At 33.4% G+C, this 17,609-nt stretch overlaps 1 protein-coding gene across 3 annotated transcripts in view; it reads right to left on the bottom strand.

Annotated features, from left to right (window-relative positions):
* The window catches only part of LOC115453062 (fasciclin-2), a 138,499-nt gene that overhangs the window by 31,249 nt on the left and 89,641 nt on the right, over positions 1-17,609 (bottom strand). The gene's annotated exons all lie outside the window — the stretch shown is intronic.

The raw sequence follows: 17,609 nt of genomic DNA on the forward strand, positions 1-17,609 counted from the left end.
AACAAATATATTATATTTTGAAACAGAATCGCTTTTCCTAGAAATTTTAAAATTACCCAATTTAGAACCATGAAAATTTGTGTTGTACCAACGAAGAAAAAACTTCGAGATGATTGCAAATTTTCGTGTTGCGAATTCGTGAAAAATGTTCAAATAGAAATCGTTCGAGGCAAAACTTGTTCGACACATTGAGTAATGCACCTCGGTTGCAGCAGTAGTAATATTTTATTCCTAATTTTAATATAACTATTACAAATATTTAGGTTAAAATTTAAAATCTTGTAACTGAAGATTGAGGCAAAAAGTGATTGCTATTAGTAAAATAATGCCGTCTTAAAATTTGACATCTTCAAAATTCGCCGGAGAGCTGTCTTCGTTAAAATTTAAAAAAAATCTAACCTCATAGTATACGAAAAAGAATTCTATGCTTGAATTATTTTTCGTAGTGTACACTGTTCTAACATAACCTAACAAATTTTAGGATTTCTATAATAGTTTTTTAATGAACACATATTAATATAAAGTAAGTTTACAGTTGGAAATAGTAAAAATAAATATCACAAAATGAATGAACTCCTCAAAAAGATCTTTATAGCACAATCCTGAGGAATCGTCAATGCGTTACTTGTTTGTTAAAGGTAGTTTACACTGTACTTTAGATACAGGTGCTATGATACAAGGCAAGGCTTGTTTATATATAATCCAACATGAATCCACTCTGCATTTTGCAAGAGCCTTAGCTATATTATGTGGAAACTCCAGTAATACCAAATACATGCACTTCGCCGCGTCTTACCAAGGCATGCAGGATTACTCTCTGCCAAGGATTACTGATGTAAATTTCTTTTTTTTCCTGTAAGGGATGAACAACTCATTAACAATCCTCGGACGTCGTACCCAATTCTAATAAAGTTAATCGCGAGACTCCCCTCTCTGTTTTAATTTCGGAAATTCCGATCGAAAAAGCCGTTATTGCTTAAAAGTAGACCGGCTTTTAAAGTTTATACATTGATACAATTAATGATGATTTATATTGCTGTGGATATTGATAGAATAATTAACAAGTTATTAACGGCTTACAAACCAGAATCAATGTTTCACTTATTAAATATGCTACTTTTTGTTTGCCACAATTTATGCAAGTCATCAGTCGCAAGTAAAAAGCCTTTATCAAAAATAAATTCTATACACGGTCATTTTGAAATTGCGTTACTAAATGAAATCACCTACTCGTCTTCATCTTTGCTGCCATTGTGCCAAAAATCATCCATTTTGATAACGAATATTTTCACCAAAAATCCTGGTTTTAGTTTCCAGTTTTTTTTATCATTTTGTAGTTAAATGCGAATATGGCGTGTGCGTGAGTATATTTCTGACTGAAAGTAGGATGCTGCCGCCGCGACGAATTATCTTAGAGTGGTAGTAGAGACATTAAGGTGTGTAAAATTAAAATTACTTTTTATTAATATTTATTTTCTTCGAAACTTAAACATTTTTATTTTACATTTACGTCTCAAGTAACTTATTGTAAAGTTTTATTTCCTAGTAGATAAGAATGTGGTTTCGTTTAGTAAACACAAAATCAAAATTACACCTAATAGTATAGACGCCTCACGTAGTAGAAATCTAACGAGTAGGCGAGACAGTACGTGCAGACTCCAAACTCCAGGGAAGCACTAATTGATTCAGACTAGTACGTGCAATGATACATAGTGTTCCGTTTTACAAAATATAGTTATGGTGTAAAACGTCCGACTGAGTCTTTCTAGAATAAAATTAATATAAAATAATACACAAATGCGGCGATAGCCAAGTTGGGTGTGGAACGGACTGCCGAAACGAATGTCCGCAGGTTCAAATCCCAACGGCACACACCTCTAACTTTTCTAAAATCATGTGTGTATTCTTTGTGAATTTATCGTTCGCTTTAACGGTGAAGGAAAACATCGTGAGAAAACCTGCACATCTGAGAAGTTCTCTATAGGAATTTCGAAGGTGTGTGAAGTCTACCAAACCGCACTAGGCCAGCGTGGTGGACTAAGGCCTTAATCCCTCTCAGTAGTAGAGGAGGCCCGTGCTCAGCAGTGGGCAAGTATATAATACAGGGCTGATATTATTATTATTATTTAATACATAAATAGGGTTCCTAAAACTTTGAAATATTTCTAGATTAGGTAAAACAATATCACAACTACGGCGTTATTAACTATCTACTTTATTTTTTCCAAGAAACTTTGAAGCCACGTCCATCCTATTTTATAAGTCTACCTACCAAATAATATGTAAGAAAAAAAACAGTGTGAAGTTACAAAACTAAATTGCAATTGGCGGCTTCAACTAAGAATTCGTAAAACTGAAACGGCTTCAAATGACTTAGACGTACGTAAGCACGTACAATTGAAGATCTAAACCGTTGCATAAAGCGTCTGAACATGCTCATGGCCGCATCGCGACTTCAGTTTTAAGCCGTTGAGTTGGCCAGCGCCAATAGATTTGTTCTTCACACTGATGCATCGGGCAATCGTATTGGACTATCCTGGTGTATTTTATTACACAAAATATTTACATTTTTCCTCATGTGATACTTAATTAAATAGAAAAACCAATCTGTTAAAAATTATTCCCAACGAAGGAATTGCGAAATTATCAGTAAAAAATTCAGCTTTAAATAAATGAATCCAAACACAATTATTATTATAATGTATTATCTAAGACTTATAGCGCAAATAAATATTTTCAAAGACAAACTGAAATGGTCCTTATATCAAACTTATCAATCACTAAAATGTTATTTTACTTCAAAACTGTTTTTTATAAACATATTCAGTTGAAAGGTAGAATTATGACAGAGCTTGTTAGTGTGGAATTGAAACGTTCGCCGGTATCATGCTTCAGCAGGCGTTGAAAAATTTTCAATATGTCAGCTTAACTGAATACTCTCACGATATTGCTTTTATTTTCAAGTAGGATCATGCGATATATGCGTTTTATTTTATTCCTTACGGAAATTCTTCTATCGTATTAGCTTTCTATGCAAACATTAGGTATTACATTTTGTTGTTTATGGAATAAAATAATAAAATATATTATAAAACTACAGATACAACAATGGATTATTTACATTAGGAAGGTAGTTTGGTAAATAAAATGGCCCATCGTTGTTACCTGTGTTGGGAGCATGCGCTGACAAACTTTCAGCTTTTATAAAATAACGAAGGTCTGGGGTTCACGGGCTCTTAGACTATAACATAAATGCAAAAGATTGTTAAAATGCTTAGATGTTTAGATGTTTGTTAGAAGTAAAAGCAAAAACAGATGAACGGATTTGGGTTAAATTTGGCACATAGGTAGACTACGTCGCGGATTAATACATTGGCAACTATTTATCGCGGTAATTTCCTCCCGTGTGAAGTAGTTACACTTTTTAATCTGATTTTTAAACTAGATGGCGCTGACGTAGTTTATCGCTACTGTCATTGAGAAGTTTTGTAGCGGAAAAGTCCTTTCACGCAGACGAAGCCGCTAGCCACATCTATTGTAAATGTAAAAATATATCGTAATTAGCTTATAAGACTGACCGCTGATTATCTATTTTTGATAAGTTTTTATAAGAAATTAACTTTAAAATTTATAATGAATAATATATCTAAATGGCAATAATTCGAGCAATATAACCTAGGGATATCAACTAATGTAACAATTGAAAAATCACCCCTATTGTAAGATACATAATTTAGCAAAATATTCGAATTTCCCAAGTAAATATTTGTTCTTCAATAATACGTCAACATCCCCACAGCAGTCACACACTGTCCGTGCCGTAATAATTTACGTTCCACAGTAGGTTTAAAACATGATCCGGCGTGGTCGGGTGATCTGACAAGACAAATTAGACGAAGCGACGTGGCACCTGAGAACAAACTATTCGTATCTGTACGAGGGAGACTGCTGTAGGACGCTTTTGTTGAATTACCAAAGATTACTGAATCCCTTATGGAAAATGTTGTAGTAGAAGTTGATCATTGTACCTATGTTTGATATTAAACGGATTAATCTATAAGATTTTTTAATTTCATATTGAGAGTCCCCTACTGAAAATGTTGTAGTAGATGTTGATCATTGTACATATGTTTGATACTAAACGGATTAATCTATAAGAATATTTCATTTCATATTGATATTGATAGAAATAAATATTATTGGGACAATAACAGTATAAACTGTACAATAAAAGGAGAGGAACAAAATGAATAAAGAAAAATAATACAATTATACCCATTGTGCTAACAAAGAGAACCCTTATTCAGCTCCTTGCTGTACTAGCCTGACTGATACTCCAGCGTTGATTCTCAATGAGTGTCTGATTTTCAATGAGATCTAATTATAACATTGAGTGCATTCACCTGAAATGGATTTTGTATAATTAATATTTATTTTTACTGAATTTAATAATAACTCTAAAACTCTATCCAGTCAATATACAAAATATTGATAACTAAAAATTAGAATTAACTCTCATTCCTTTTTCTAATACAAAACACCGTAATGAGAGCCGAAAACGTCATTTACAATCACGTAGGAGACAATTAAATATTCTCCGGTGCTAATGCTCGCTCGAAACATTCGCAATTGCATTGTTCCGATTCGGTTTGTTAGGGAAATGCATAATCAAGGCTTAATGTTAATGTGGGATGTTTATTCAATACTTAGTGCCTTAATTAGTTGCCAATTAATATAATTTGAATACGGTTTACATTGTTTATTGTTTGTTATACGATTTTGGTCGAAACTTATTTTATTTGTATTTGTGCTTTGTCAGATTTAGTTAGCATGAGAAATATTAGGGTTAATATTTGATTTATGTCAATTATTTTATATGAATAATACAGGGTATAATTAAATCCACTGTTCCCGGAAATGTATGTAGGTACTCAGTTAATGATATGCAATAAATCTATAATGGAAAATAGAAAAAAAATATGCCGACATCAATAAATTTTATAACGTAGAAAAATTCTGACTTCGCTGATTGTGGTAATATTTTTTTTTTGCTTTCTAAATGCTTTGGAATTGTTCAATTTTATTTCGTGACTTATTTCATTACATTAAGTACCAGGGGTATGCTCTACAAGTCCTGAACGACGCAGTGATAAAAAAATATAATCGTGTAGATATATCATCGTATCAAAAAGTAATATGTACGTAAATTTAGCAAACTATGCCTATCCGTGAAGTAATTCTAAGTATCAAAAGTATTTGTAGCTAAAATACATATGTACAAAGAAATCATGTAAGCCTACGAAACGCTTAGACAATAATCATAACGTCAACAAAAACTCCACTCTAACCATCATCCATAACCACACTATACAAAAACTGTTGAAACGTCAACAGCAGGTGTCAAACATCCGCAACCAAAATGCCATCTGTGACTGACTTGTCAATGTTTGTCACATCGTTTCCGTCATTACACCCAGTTTCGACAACTCGGTTAAATATTGATTTGGTTGTATTTGAATATCAATGCGGTAGGCTAAATCTTGGAAGATTTATTTTTTCAGTGAGGCATTATTATTCTCATATGTTAATCAATTATTTTTTATTTTTAAATTTTAGTAATATTTTAGTATTTATGTAAATGTCAACTGAAACAGAAATTAATCATTAATGCATTGTAAATATATTTTTAAGTCTAATACAAATTTTCCTATCGCCATTACAAATTTTATAAATTTATGTTAGAAAACTTTTTACTGAACTAACTTAGAAAAAAACTAAAATGCGAAATGAAGTAGGTTACCGACGAACTAAGTAAATAAATCCTGTTACTTAATCCGAAGCTTAAATCCGATGGTAAGTTTTAATATTAATTACTGTTTATAATAGATTTAGGGGTACAATACAATTAACTACAAAACTACGTAAACATTATTTCATTACTGTAAATCACTAAACTCCGCATAGCTTCACGCCAATGACTCAGATCACACAGTACTAGAAACGCAAATGACGCTCGGTTGATTTACACATAAAACAATAACCTCATCCATTTAAAAGGCGCGAGAAGCACACTAGTAATCCAGATTAATTGGAGTACACCGCCTAGGGAGCCTGCGCATATTAACCTGCATAACCCATATCGGTTGCAATTTATTATCACTGACAGCCAACTGGGAAACATTGTTCCGGAATTATTTGCAAAAATAATGTTTTCACGCGCGTGAGTAGGGCTGTCACGTATTTTCGCAAAGTGAGCTTGGGAATTCTGGGAGGAAACTGATAAATTAAAGTTACATGGGAAGTTCAATTACTGTAAACGATATTGCGCGCAAACAAGATTTGAAGTCCAATATTAACCTGTGTGAAGTTGGCAAGTAAGTTTTAAATATATTTTGTTTATCTATTTCCATGGGATTGTGCTGGATTTTTTATTTAGTTAGTACCTCATGGGGACAAGATATAGTAATTCTATTTAGGCTGACTTTCTTTTAGAAGTACTAAAGAATGACTTTATACTCGTATTGCAAAAATGCCGAGGTAACTTCACACTTTGTTTATAGAAAGCTCGGATTCATAACTTATTTGTAAAAACAGTAAAATGGATATCAGATTAAAATATAAATAATAAAATCAAACCAAAACCCGAAATTATTGTTTCATTGTAACACAACCCTAGCATGAAGTGATGATAAAATGTGCTCATGAAAACGTATTATTCACTCATTAATAACTTACATATTTTATTTTCATTTAAAATGAACATATTTGGAATTGATATTTTATTAAATGTGTTATTAATTTTTGTCGACACATAACATTAAATTCTTTATCGATTTTGCGGATACCTGTAAACTATTTGGACCTGTGAAGTCTATGTCAAATTATCTTGCCCACAGATGTTTTATATACAGTCCATCCAAATGCAAAGGACTGGATGAACCAACTGAAAAGCCAGCGCGAAATAAGCGGTTAAGTTAAAGGTACACAAAGAGACTGGCAGGCAGCTTAACTGACGCTATTTTGACAAACAGAAGTAACTGACTTAAACTCTACTGGTGGGAAAGCTTTAAATAACTGATTTAATACTTCTTAAACACGTAATGCCTAAACTTGGGTCCGACCGCGGAGTTTGCAAAATCAACATACAAATAAAAAGAACTTATTCGACTAAATCTCAAACTTATATAATTTAAACTTGGTATAAATGTTCAAAGAGTTTTCACTGATCAAATCCGCCGCATTTTAATTCATTGCATATTTTTACCGCCTATTAGTAAATTGTGAGAATGGTGATAATATGTCACGTAAGAGCACAAAACATCGACTATTAAATGCAGCTACAATATACACATTACATTGTCATTGTTCTGAGCATTAGACGCCTTATTTTAGTTAGGGTTTATTTTTAAATTGTCAGATGAAAGTTATCTTTTAAATGAATTATGACTTAACTGAATATAAATATGAGACAAATTCACAACATTATACATAAAACTGACATTTTTAATTCGTTTGTTTTACTTTATCCGACGAAAACAGTTTTTAATCGCCGAGACCGAATTTGGCCAGGACGATATCGTTACAATGGAATAATATATATATATATATATATATATATACCTATATTATATAGATCGGATCTTTGTAGAGTTCAGTTCATATATTTATATAATATATATTATATAAATATATACCTATATATAGGACTTATTTATTCATTATTTGAAATTGAAATCTACAAATATCCGATCTGTAATTAACATAGATTTTACACTTTATACTAATACTAATATGATTTATGTTGCATATAAAATTAAAGAAAAATTAATTAGTGGAATGGAACCGATATCGTGCAGGCTAGAGCCTCCCTCCCCCCATGGCACCTCGTCGCCCTACTGGAGACAGATAATGTAACTTAATTATTTTGATTACTAAGAAAACTGCTTTTTCTCATTAAATTTATGAATCGTCTCTACTCTTCCTTTGGCCCTGCTCTTTTCACACTTTTAAGTACTTCATTTGACTTTTTCTATTTCTTTTCCCTTTTCAATCTACATTATTTCTACTAATGTTGTAAAGAGAAAAAGTTTATTATCTCTGGAACTGTGGAATAAACCGTTTTTGAAAATTCTTTCACTAATATGAACCTACATTACTCCTGAGTGCTTTAGGTTACTTTAACACGAAAAAACGTTTTCATGCGGACAGAGCCACGGGCAAAAGCTAGTATTTTTAATGATATGTAGTTTAATAAGAAACAAAAAGTATTTTATTTTAACCATAATATGTTTTGATTTAATTAATATCGTTTATATTAATAGTTCGATTTCAAGGCTTCGAGACCAAGGAAAACCAAAAAAGATTGTCAATCAGTTTTCCATACACATAATTTTAATACAGAAAAATAAGTGTTCTAATCATTTACTTAAGCATTAAGGTGTTTCACACTGCTGGTAAGATATATTTTACATCAGCCCGGATAGTAACCAGTACACAAGGTGTTAAAACCCGCCATAGTGGCCCACGTAAGTGCGTCGCTTTCCGCGATCAGCCTGTGTATATCCAGTTCCAACAGACCGCCATAATTATATCAATCGCACATCGGTAATCATCTCTTGTCAATCGACATACTACGTTAAGGTGTTTCAAACTGTTGCCGGTAGATATATTTTATATCGGACAGCGACCACCGTACACAAAGTATTCAAACCCACCATAGAGGCCCAGGTGAGTGTGTCGCGTTTCGGGATCAGCCTGTGTATATCCGGATACAACAGGCCGGCATAATTGTGTCGACTGCCGACGGGTAATCATCTCTTTCTACTGGACCCCACTCCACTTACCATCGGGTGCAGTGGCGTCACTTTGCCTTGGCTGGATGAAAAAAACGCATACAAACATAACGCGTTTCCACACAATCGCACAGAGGCAAGTTCCAAGCCAACACACGGTAAGTGTAGTCTGCTTAGAATAACAAAGGGTTAGATTTGTTTGCTTAATCTCGAAGCAAATCTGAAGATCCGGTGCGCTTTCTCAAGGGGTGAGATGAATCGAGCTGTGTTTGACTTCTCTCGCCCCCGCTGTGGGAATGTCGTTATAATCGAAAACTTGGGAATCAAAGTATTAGTAGTTATTAGGTGTTGAATAATATTTTAAACGACATATTCTTTTTATCTTGATTCTAATATTATTAATATATTATAAACTTGATATTTGTGGGGTCACCATGCATAAATGGCTTTATTTTGAATATTTTTCTACGTTTAACAAACCCTAGATTATCCTTAAATTATCTGCAATTCATTGTTGACTTTGAAGGTTTCTTAGTTCAATTTAAAGACTTTCACAGAGACAGTCATTAACAACTACTAAGCAACCATAGTTTTACGTTCAAATTACCCGAACGTTTCATATAGAAGGTGTTAAAGAATTTTAGGCTATTAGATATATACTACATACATTTCCCAGTACAATATCACTGTAATCAATAATGGATGTGTAAAAATTACCTTTTTGAGACACAAACCTCGATCCAGATTAGAGTCACTCATTTAGAGTACCTTTACTGTCTGTCGTTTTTGGAATTTACCTGAAATAAATAAAAAATAAATAAATAATTATATATATTATAGAGGATGAAACTACCACTTCGCACACAAACTTCAATCTCAGGTAAATTAAATCTTATTACGAAGAGAAAAACTCACACAAATTATAACTGCTGACATCGAATCCCAGAATAATGTTTCACTGCCCTAGTACATTGCCAGTAAACTAATGTAAAAAACACAAAAATAACACTTTCCAAAAACATACTCCAAACTATAAAACATATATTACAATTAGGTGACTTGCAGAACACAGAGAATAGAGGAAAAGCCGTGGGCAGAATGCATAATGATGGTCAAATAATAGGGTTGTCACGCGTAACAAACACAGGGGGCTCTGCGCTGAGCAGTGAGTAATGGAAGACGTTTGGCCGAGTGCAAACACGCCAGCCCTTACGCGTCCACATTAAATCACGGGTTTTCTAGCCTTTATCCTGCACGGAGCTTCCTGACCAATTCTACTGTCACGCTGAAATATGTGTCAAATAAAAGCTTTAAACGTGTTCCTTCCGAATTTCAATTGTAGAGCGAATAATGGACTATTTATGTTGATTAGTGATCTAAATTCCTTGAGTACTAAAGCGTTGGAGATAAAACAAGATTTTCGAATCACTAAAGTAATAAAATGCACCTTGATATCCTTATTGGTCATCAAGGCCCTTGTTTATTGTCCTTGTATTTTTAAGGGATTTACTAAAATAATTTAGCCTCTGTTAGATGATCTATTTCAATAAACAACGCACTTAAATGCACGTGTCCCGCATTCCGTTTCCCAGGGCCTTGAACCACCGGAATCACGGCATCCGGAATACCACTCGGCTTACATCGTAAAGACGACACGAGATATCACGGTTCTACAAATTTTGACGAGATAAAATAAAACAGGCCAAGTACACGGCTTTTAAACGAGAATCTGAGAAAAACATGCTAAGGATGGCACTATTCCCTTTGATGTGAAGTAGGCGGCAGATCTGAGGTAATGTTCTAAGATCTGGCTCGTAAATGTGATATTTTAATTAGTAAATCGTATAAAGAGATTAAAGATGGTTATGTTACGCAATTAAAGCGATAAATTTAAAGTATTTCGACCTTTTTTTATAAAAGGACTATCTGTATAACTTAAGTGGGACTGTAAACATAATACCAACATTAAAGATAAAATTCCATCGTCAAGGCCAGGAACGTTGAACTAGCAATAAAAGGTACCAAAAATAAAATCTAAACAAAAGCTTATTTAGTAAATAGGAGATTCGGCCATTCAGGGGTCCTATCACCACGTATGAAGCCGAGAGAACACGCACCACAAAATAAATTCTAATAAAGTTAATTAAGCCGTGGCGCGGTATTATCTCCGTCAAAATTGAGCCCCGAATTAAAACACAAAAAGTTTGTGCTCCGAGTGTTGACAGTAAATAAGATTAAGTATTTGAGGATTAGTATGTTCCATTTACGAGTTTGGTGTTGCCAGCGTAGAAAATATAAGCACACAAATAACGAGGTTAAATAATATTGAAGCACTTATCATCTATTTTACGAATTTAAGTATATAAGTTCAAACAACACTTGTCCATTTCTCTGCATCAAAATTAATATCTAAAAAAGTATGCAATAAATTACACTTCTGAATTATTCACAAACCTTTGTTTTTTTTAAGTAATCACTCCTAATAAATCATTAGGTTTTACTCAACGATAGCTTCGTGAAATCAAAACCTTATTAACCGCGATCGAAAAGGGTTGAAACGAGTAATCCAATCTGCCGCTTAAAAGGTTTCCTGAACGAGAGAAAAAATTAAAAATGTTCGTACGGTATATTCTTTCCTGTAATAACTTGTTAGTATTAGAGGGAGATAGAAATATAAAATCAGTAAGGGTGAATGAGATAAAAGAAGGAACCACATAATCTGCCGTTAATGATGACCCGAGCTCCACCTGTGCAATATTTGTTCCAAAAATTATGGCCCCTAGAGACGAAACAAGATGTTACCTCAGTAATAAAATGAAGGGCCTGGGTAAAACATTTATAATAACTCACTTTATGTTTAGTATATGGGATAATAACACGTTTGAACATTTCCGAATTGTCTGTAGTTATAACTTTTTTATATCTTACTTTAATTATTACTGTATTTGTTATTATTTTTGGACGGTCTAATATTTTTTGATCTAATTTTAAGCGGCCTATGTTTTTCTATGTGGTTACCAATAAATAATTAGCTATACAAAAAGATATCCCTCCGATTTCAACTTCCTCAAGAAGAGGCCATATAGTCACTCGTCACATCATCTGTTTGTTTTTTGCCGTCACCGAGTTTAGAGCGTGAGAACAATTTTGTTTAGAAATGTTATCTGCCTTGTGCGAATTGAAGATAGTACACAACTAAAAGTCAACAAAATATTCTCTAAAAACAGTATTCAACATTATGCTAATGACTGCTTTTATTTAGTGTTTAACTCTAATGAAGTTGTCGGATGTTGTCAATTATTTTAATTGCCTTACTTTTCTAGTAGTAATTGTCAATTTGCTCGAGCAGAAAACCGTGAGGTTCTAATTTCGGCTACTTGATCGTGCAACTAAGTGTCGTAACAGCTTTTGATTCTCAAACACAATTGTATGCAATTCATGTCCAACTAGCAGCTCGCCTCGCCTTCACACTGGTAAAACAAATTTATCTATAGCTTGCTCGACTTCTCTTGGTTCTATCACTACCAAACTTCAGAATAAATAAAAATAGAATCACCTGGCTAATCTGAACATAAAATAGACATTTCATTAAAATCCAGTCTTCTGAAGACCGGGGACCAGGGATTCGAACCCAGGACCTCAACGAAGCCGTCATAATCGTACCGCGTACATATTACAATTAATTAATATGAACATTCACTTCAAATTGGAATAAAGAAATGAACTTAAATGTAAGATATTGTTGTGACACGCAATGATTAGGTCAAGACTCATCATAAGTATTGAATATACAAACCGCATGGATCTCGTGTTACGTGCATATGTAGAAATAAAACCCCTATGACCTTTGTGTTTATCCTCATATTTGTATCGAGTCCGTAATTCTACCGCACTGTGGCCTATAAAACAGATTTTCGAAATATTATACATAAAAAAGTAGATGAGTATACCTTATGGAAACTCCAAAAGCATATTGTTTATGAGCATCATTACTCAGTGAATTGAATCTTAAATAAATATTATATGAAACCGCGCTCGATGTCAAGTTTTATATTTTAGTTACAACGTTCTTCAATCCATGAGTGTCTACACTTTGATTTTGAAAAAGGTAATACAGTGATCATTACGAGGAGTCTTTCACCTATTAAATAATATATAAATCTTCTTACACTACCTAATAATACTAGGAAATAAAGGTTATAATGCCATTAATGGCAGGCATCAGAAATTGTATTAACATACAATATACCCAATACAAATTTCTTGTAACTTCCGTGAAACAGTAACTTGAGTTCTGATACATTTGGAAAAGACCATAGATAACGTTTAATTTACGTTGTTACTTTTCGTTGCTCCAAAGTTCTCACTTCGCACACAACCCCGCGAACAAACTGAACGAAAGCCGTGAGACTGTAAGCAGTGTGAATACGTACATAATGTTTGTTTTGCCTCTGTAAATCTACTTTCTTTTATGGTGTAGGGCAAAGGCGAGAGCGGCTATGTAAAATTAAGTTAATTTTACAAGAAAATCTATATAATAATGGTAATAGTAAGATTCATTTGTGGCTACAACTAAAAACCGTCCGTTTGTTAGCCTAATAACCCTTAATCAAACCTCTTCCACTAACATGACTAATTTCTAAGAATGCTGCGGCTTAGAAAGAAGTCACGTTAGCGAAAGACCTTTGATTAAGCGACATCAGGTCAACAAACTGACAGTTTTGTAATCTACCCACAAATTAATCTTATTATTACTATTAATATAAATGCAAAAGATGTGAAAATTTATGTATATTTGTTGGAATGAATTTAATTAAAATTTGGCAAACGTATAGATGACAGACTATGTCTTAGATTAACATATAGGCTACAATAAATAATATTTAATTCCATTTAGTATTTACAATGATATTGTTATCACTTTAACTAAACGTTACTTAAATTTAAAGTCAACATTAGATTTAGTACTTTTTAAAAGCATATGTATTCATCCGCTTTTCACTTAAACCACCTTAGACAAATGTGGGTGGACTTACAAACTTTTACAGTTATTGTTATTTAGAGTACTAATGTATACAGTTCTCGGCTACTGCCCAGCGATATGGATTTCAAACGTATTCCTTGATATTTGCGGACTTAAAATAATTTATCTTTGTGAGTGCTCACATCTTATCCAATTTCATTTTTTAATGGTATTGGTATACGTGCTATTTTCGAATGGCATTTGAGTAACATTTCTAACTTTGAAAGTATTATGGAGGATAATGCGATATATGAAAGGTTTGAAGATGTTTGTGCTTGCGTTTCTTGGATATACTCTAATGGAAAAATATTTGACAAAGTATGAGATCTTTTTGTATGTAGTGCAATTATATAAGACGTATATGTTAATAATTGGCACTTTGCCAACAGAATATTCCAGAAAAAATATTTGCATCCTTTAAGCACTTGCTTCACTAAATTCAGACTAAACTTTCCTAGTTTGTTTGTTTGTTTGTTTGTTTGTTTGTTTGTTTGTTTGAACGCGCTAATCTCAGGAACTACTGGTCGAAACTGAAAAATTCTTTTTGCGTTGGATAGCCCTATGTTCGTGGAGTGCTATAGGCTATATATCATCACGCTATACCCAATAGGAGCGGAGCAGTAATGCCTAATCTCAAGAACTATCGGTCCGAACTGAAAAATTCTTTTGCGTTGGATAGCCCTTTGTTTGTGGAGTGCTATAGGCTATATATCATCACGCTATACCCAATAGGAGCGGAGCAGTAATGGCTAATCTCAGGAACTACCGGTCCAAACTAAAAAATCTTTTGCGTTGGATAGCCCTATGTTCGTGGAGTACTATAGGCTATATATCATCACGCTATACCCAATAGGAGCGGAGCAGTAATGCCTAATCTCAGGAACTATCGGTCCGAACTGAAAAATTCTTTTGCGTTGGATAGCCCTTTGTTTGTGGAGTGCTATAGGCTATATATCATCACGCTATACCCAATAGGAGCAGAGCAGTAATGCCTAATCTCAGGAACTACCGGTTCGAACTAAAAAAATCATTTTGTATTGGATAGCCCTTTGTTCGTGAAGTGCTATAGGCTATATATCATCACGCTATGACCAATAGGAGCAGAGCAGTAACGGCTAATCTCAGAAACTAGGAGTTTGAACTGAATAATTCTTTTTGTGTTGGATAGCCCTTTGTTCCTGGAATGCTATAGGCTATATATATCAACACGCTATGCCCAATAGGAGCGGAGCAGTAATCGCTAATCTCAGGAACTACCGGTTTGAACTGAAAAAATAGTTTTGTGTTAGATAGCCCTTTGTTCCTGGAGTGCTATAGGTTATATATCGTCACGCTATGACCAATAGGAGCGGAGCAGTAATGAAACATGATGCAAAAACGGGGACATTTTATTAGTTTTGAGAGCTTCTGTTGCGTGCGCTGCGTAAACGGTTAAAGTTATGCAACAATAATGTATGACGGGATTGTTCCTCTTAAAAGTTCTACAAAAATATATCATAAAACAAAGTTCCCGCTGCATCGGTCTACCCGAACGTGTTAAACTCAAAAAAACCCAATGTATTAGGATAAAATTTGGTATGGAGACAGTTTGAGACCCTGGGAAGAACATAGGCTCCCGGGAAAATATATAGCGTGACTTTTATAACGGAAAACTTTAGCCCGAAAAACTTTATAACGCGGGCGGAGCCGCGGGCAAAAGCTAGTGATAATTATATTTTTACAAATCTAGATGGATGACCTAGTTAGTTTGATTAATCCGAACTATTCTAAGCAAACAACTGCATGAAATATTGTAGTATTTGTAACTAATATATCAAAGTAACTTGACTACAAATTAAAGAATTAAGTACAATAATTTTATCTAAAGGCTGACAATGTACAGTTAGCCACAAAAGTAGCAAATGAAATTTTTTTTAATTGCCTTTAATAGTTTGTGTCCTTATTAACAATCGATTTCTTCACTAAAATAAACTTCAGAGGATTGATTTTAGTAAGAAAAATAATATTCTATTTAAATTCAATTCGTAAAAGTATTATCTTATGTATTTTGAAGCTACTTTTGTACTTTACCGCGCATAATTATGACAAAAATATTACCTCAGTTAATACAAACTTTTGTCAAATCTTCCTAAAATTATTCACGTCCATCTAAGTGTAAATGAATACCCAGTTGAAATGACTTAAGTATAAACATCAAAAACGTAATAACAAAAGTTACGACACCGGTGATGAATATTCATGATCCATCTTCTCTTCGAAAAATGTAATCAAACTCCTGAAATGGCATGACAAGTTACTTACGACTCATAAACCAAAAGACAGATACTTCTTTAATCAAATGTAATCCATTTAAAACTTTCCCAATAACATCAGATGCATCAAATCGTAAAACGTTAATCTAGTGGCTGATGGAATGGTTGAAGAGGGTGAAAATATGGAATGATGCGGAATTAGTTCTTATGTTTGGGGTAGAAGGGCGGGTGATAGCTTAGTTAAATATTTTCCTTGTTAATCAACATTGATAGTCATCTTTATGTGGTTTGTATGGGATGAAAATATATATCCAAATTGATAAAAAATATTTTTGTAGTTAGGTGGCCTTACTCCGTTTATGGGAGAGAATCCGTCTTTTTATAATTACGGGCGATCTTATCGAAGGAGAGCTTTAATACCATGGTTAAATAGGGTTTTTTTACTCTTATGGATTTTTATACGAAATAGGGCCCTTTAACCATATATCAAAGTAATTAATTGAAATTAAACTAATTTTCGGATTCTATCGCGGTGTTAGTATTTTATTTTCTCCCGACGTTTCGAAGACTTTGCAGCCTTCATGGTCACGGGGGGGACCCCCCGTGACCATGAAGGCCCATGACCGCGACCGCGATAGAATCCGAAAATTAGTTTAATTTCAATGTCTAACATTCGCGTAAACATAAGAAAGTAATTAATCTTTAAGATCTATCATATATCAAAATAATTAATCTTTAAGATCTAGTACAGAGTTTATTTAATGTTAACTTGATGTGTAAAAGTACCTAATTACTCAATTAATGATTTGAATTTGGAATAAAATGCAATAAGACCTTTCCGCTAGAATGATCACTAGATTTTATGTCAACATGGCTTCATATTTGAAAAATGTATCAAAGACTAATCTCTCTGCATCCTTGACGATTTTTCTGTATTTACACTCAGCCATAAAAAGAGAACAAGTTGGAAATTTCAAATCACCTTTAAACTTTTGTGTCTATAACAATCGTTTTTCCTTCTCTATAATAAATTGTACTAAGGGTTTATAAAAAAACAAGAATATGTCGATTGAAGTTAATATGTTCAAGCGTTTTGTAATTGTCAATTTGTTAAAATATTTTTTTGTCTGACTGTACATCTACAACACACAAACGTACTTGAGAAAATATTTTGACAATTTCATACAAATTGTACTGTTTTTCTCCGTCATGCTTTTGTTTAAAGGGTTTCGTTTGAAGTAAACCAATTTGAATTTCAAAACACAAATCTCCCATACTTAACCGTTTATTACAATATCGTGCACTTTTATTGCTTATGCGTGATCGTATCGTGAAACTTTCACTGCGTTAATATTCGTACGAAATTGTATAACGTTCTACAATTTTTATATCCGCGAATTCACGGAATGACGAATCTCTCCGCCATCTAAGGGGATGTTTGACTTTTACACGGAGAATAGAGTCGGAGTTTTGTTACATTAACATTTTATAGATAGTAAAATGAATTAGGTCGCTTCCAATAAATCGATCTGGAAGTGTTTG

The sequence above is a fragment of the Manduca sexta genome, chromosome 11 (assembly GCF_014839805.1).
Source record: "Manduca sexta isolate Smith_Timp_Sample1 chromosome 11, JHU_Msex_v1.0, whole genome shotgun sequence".
Taxonomy (NCBI): domain Eukaryota; kingdom Metazoa; phylum Arthropoda; class Insecta; order Lepidoptera; family Sphingidae; genus Manduca; species Manduca sexta.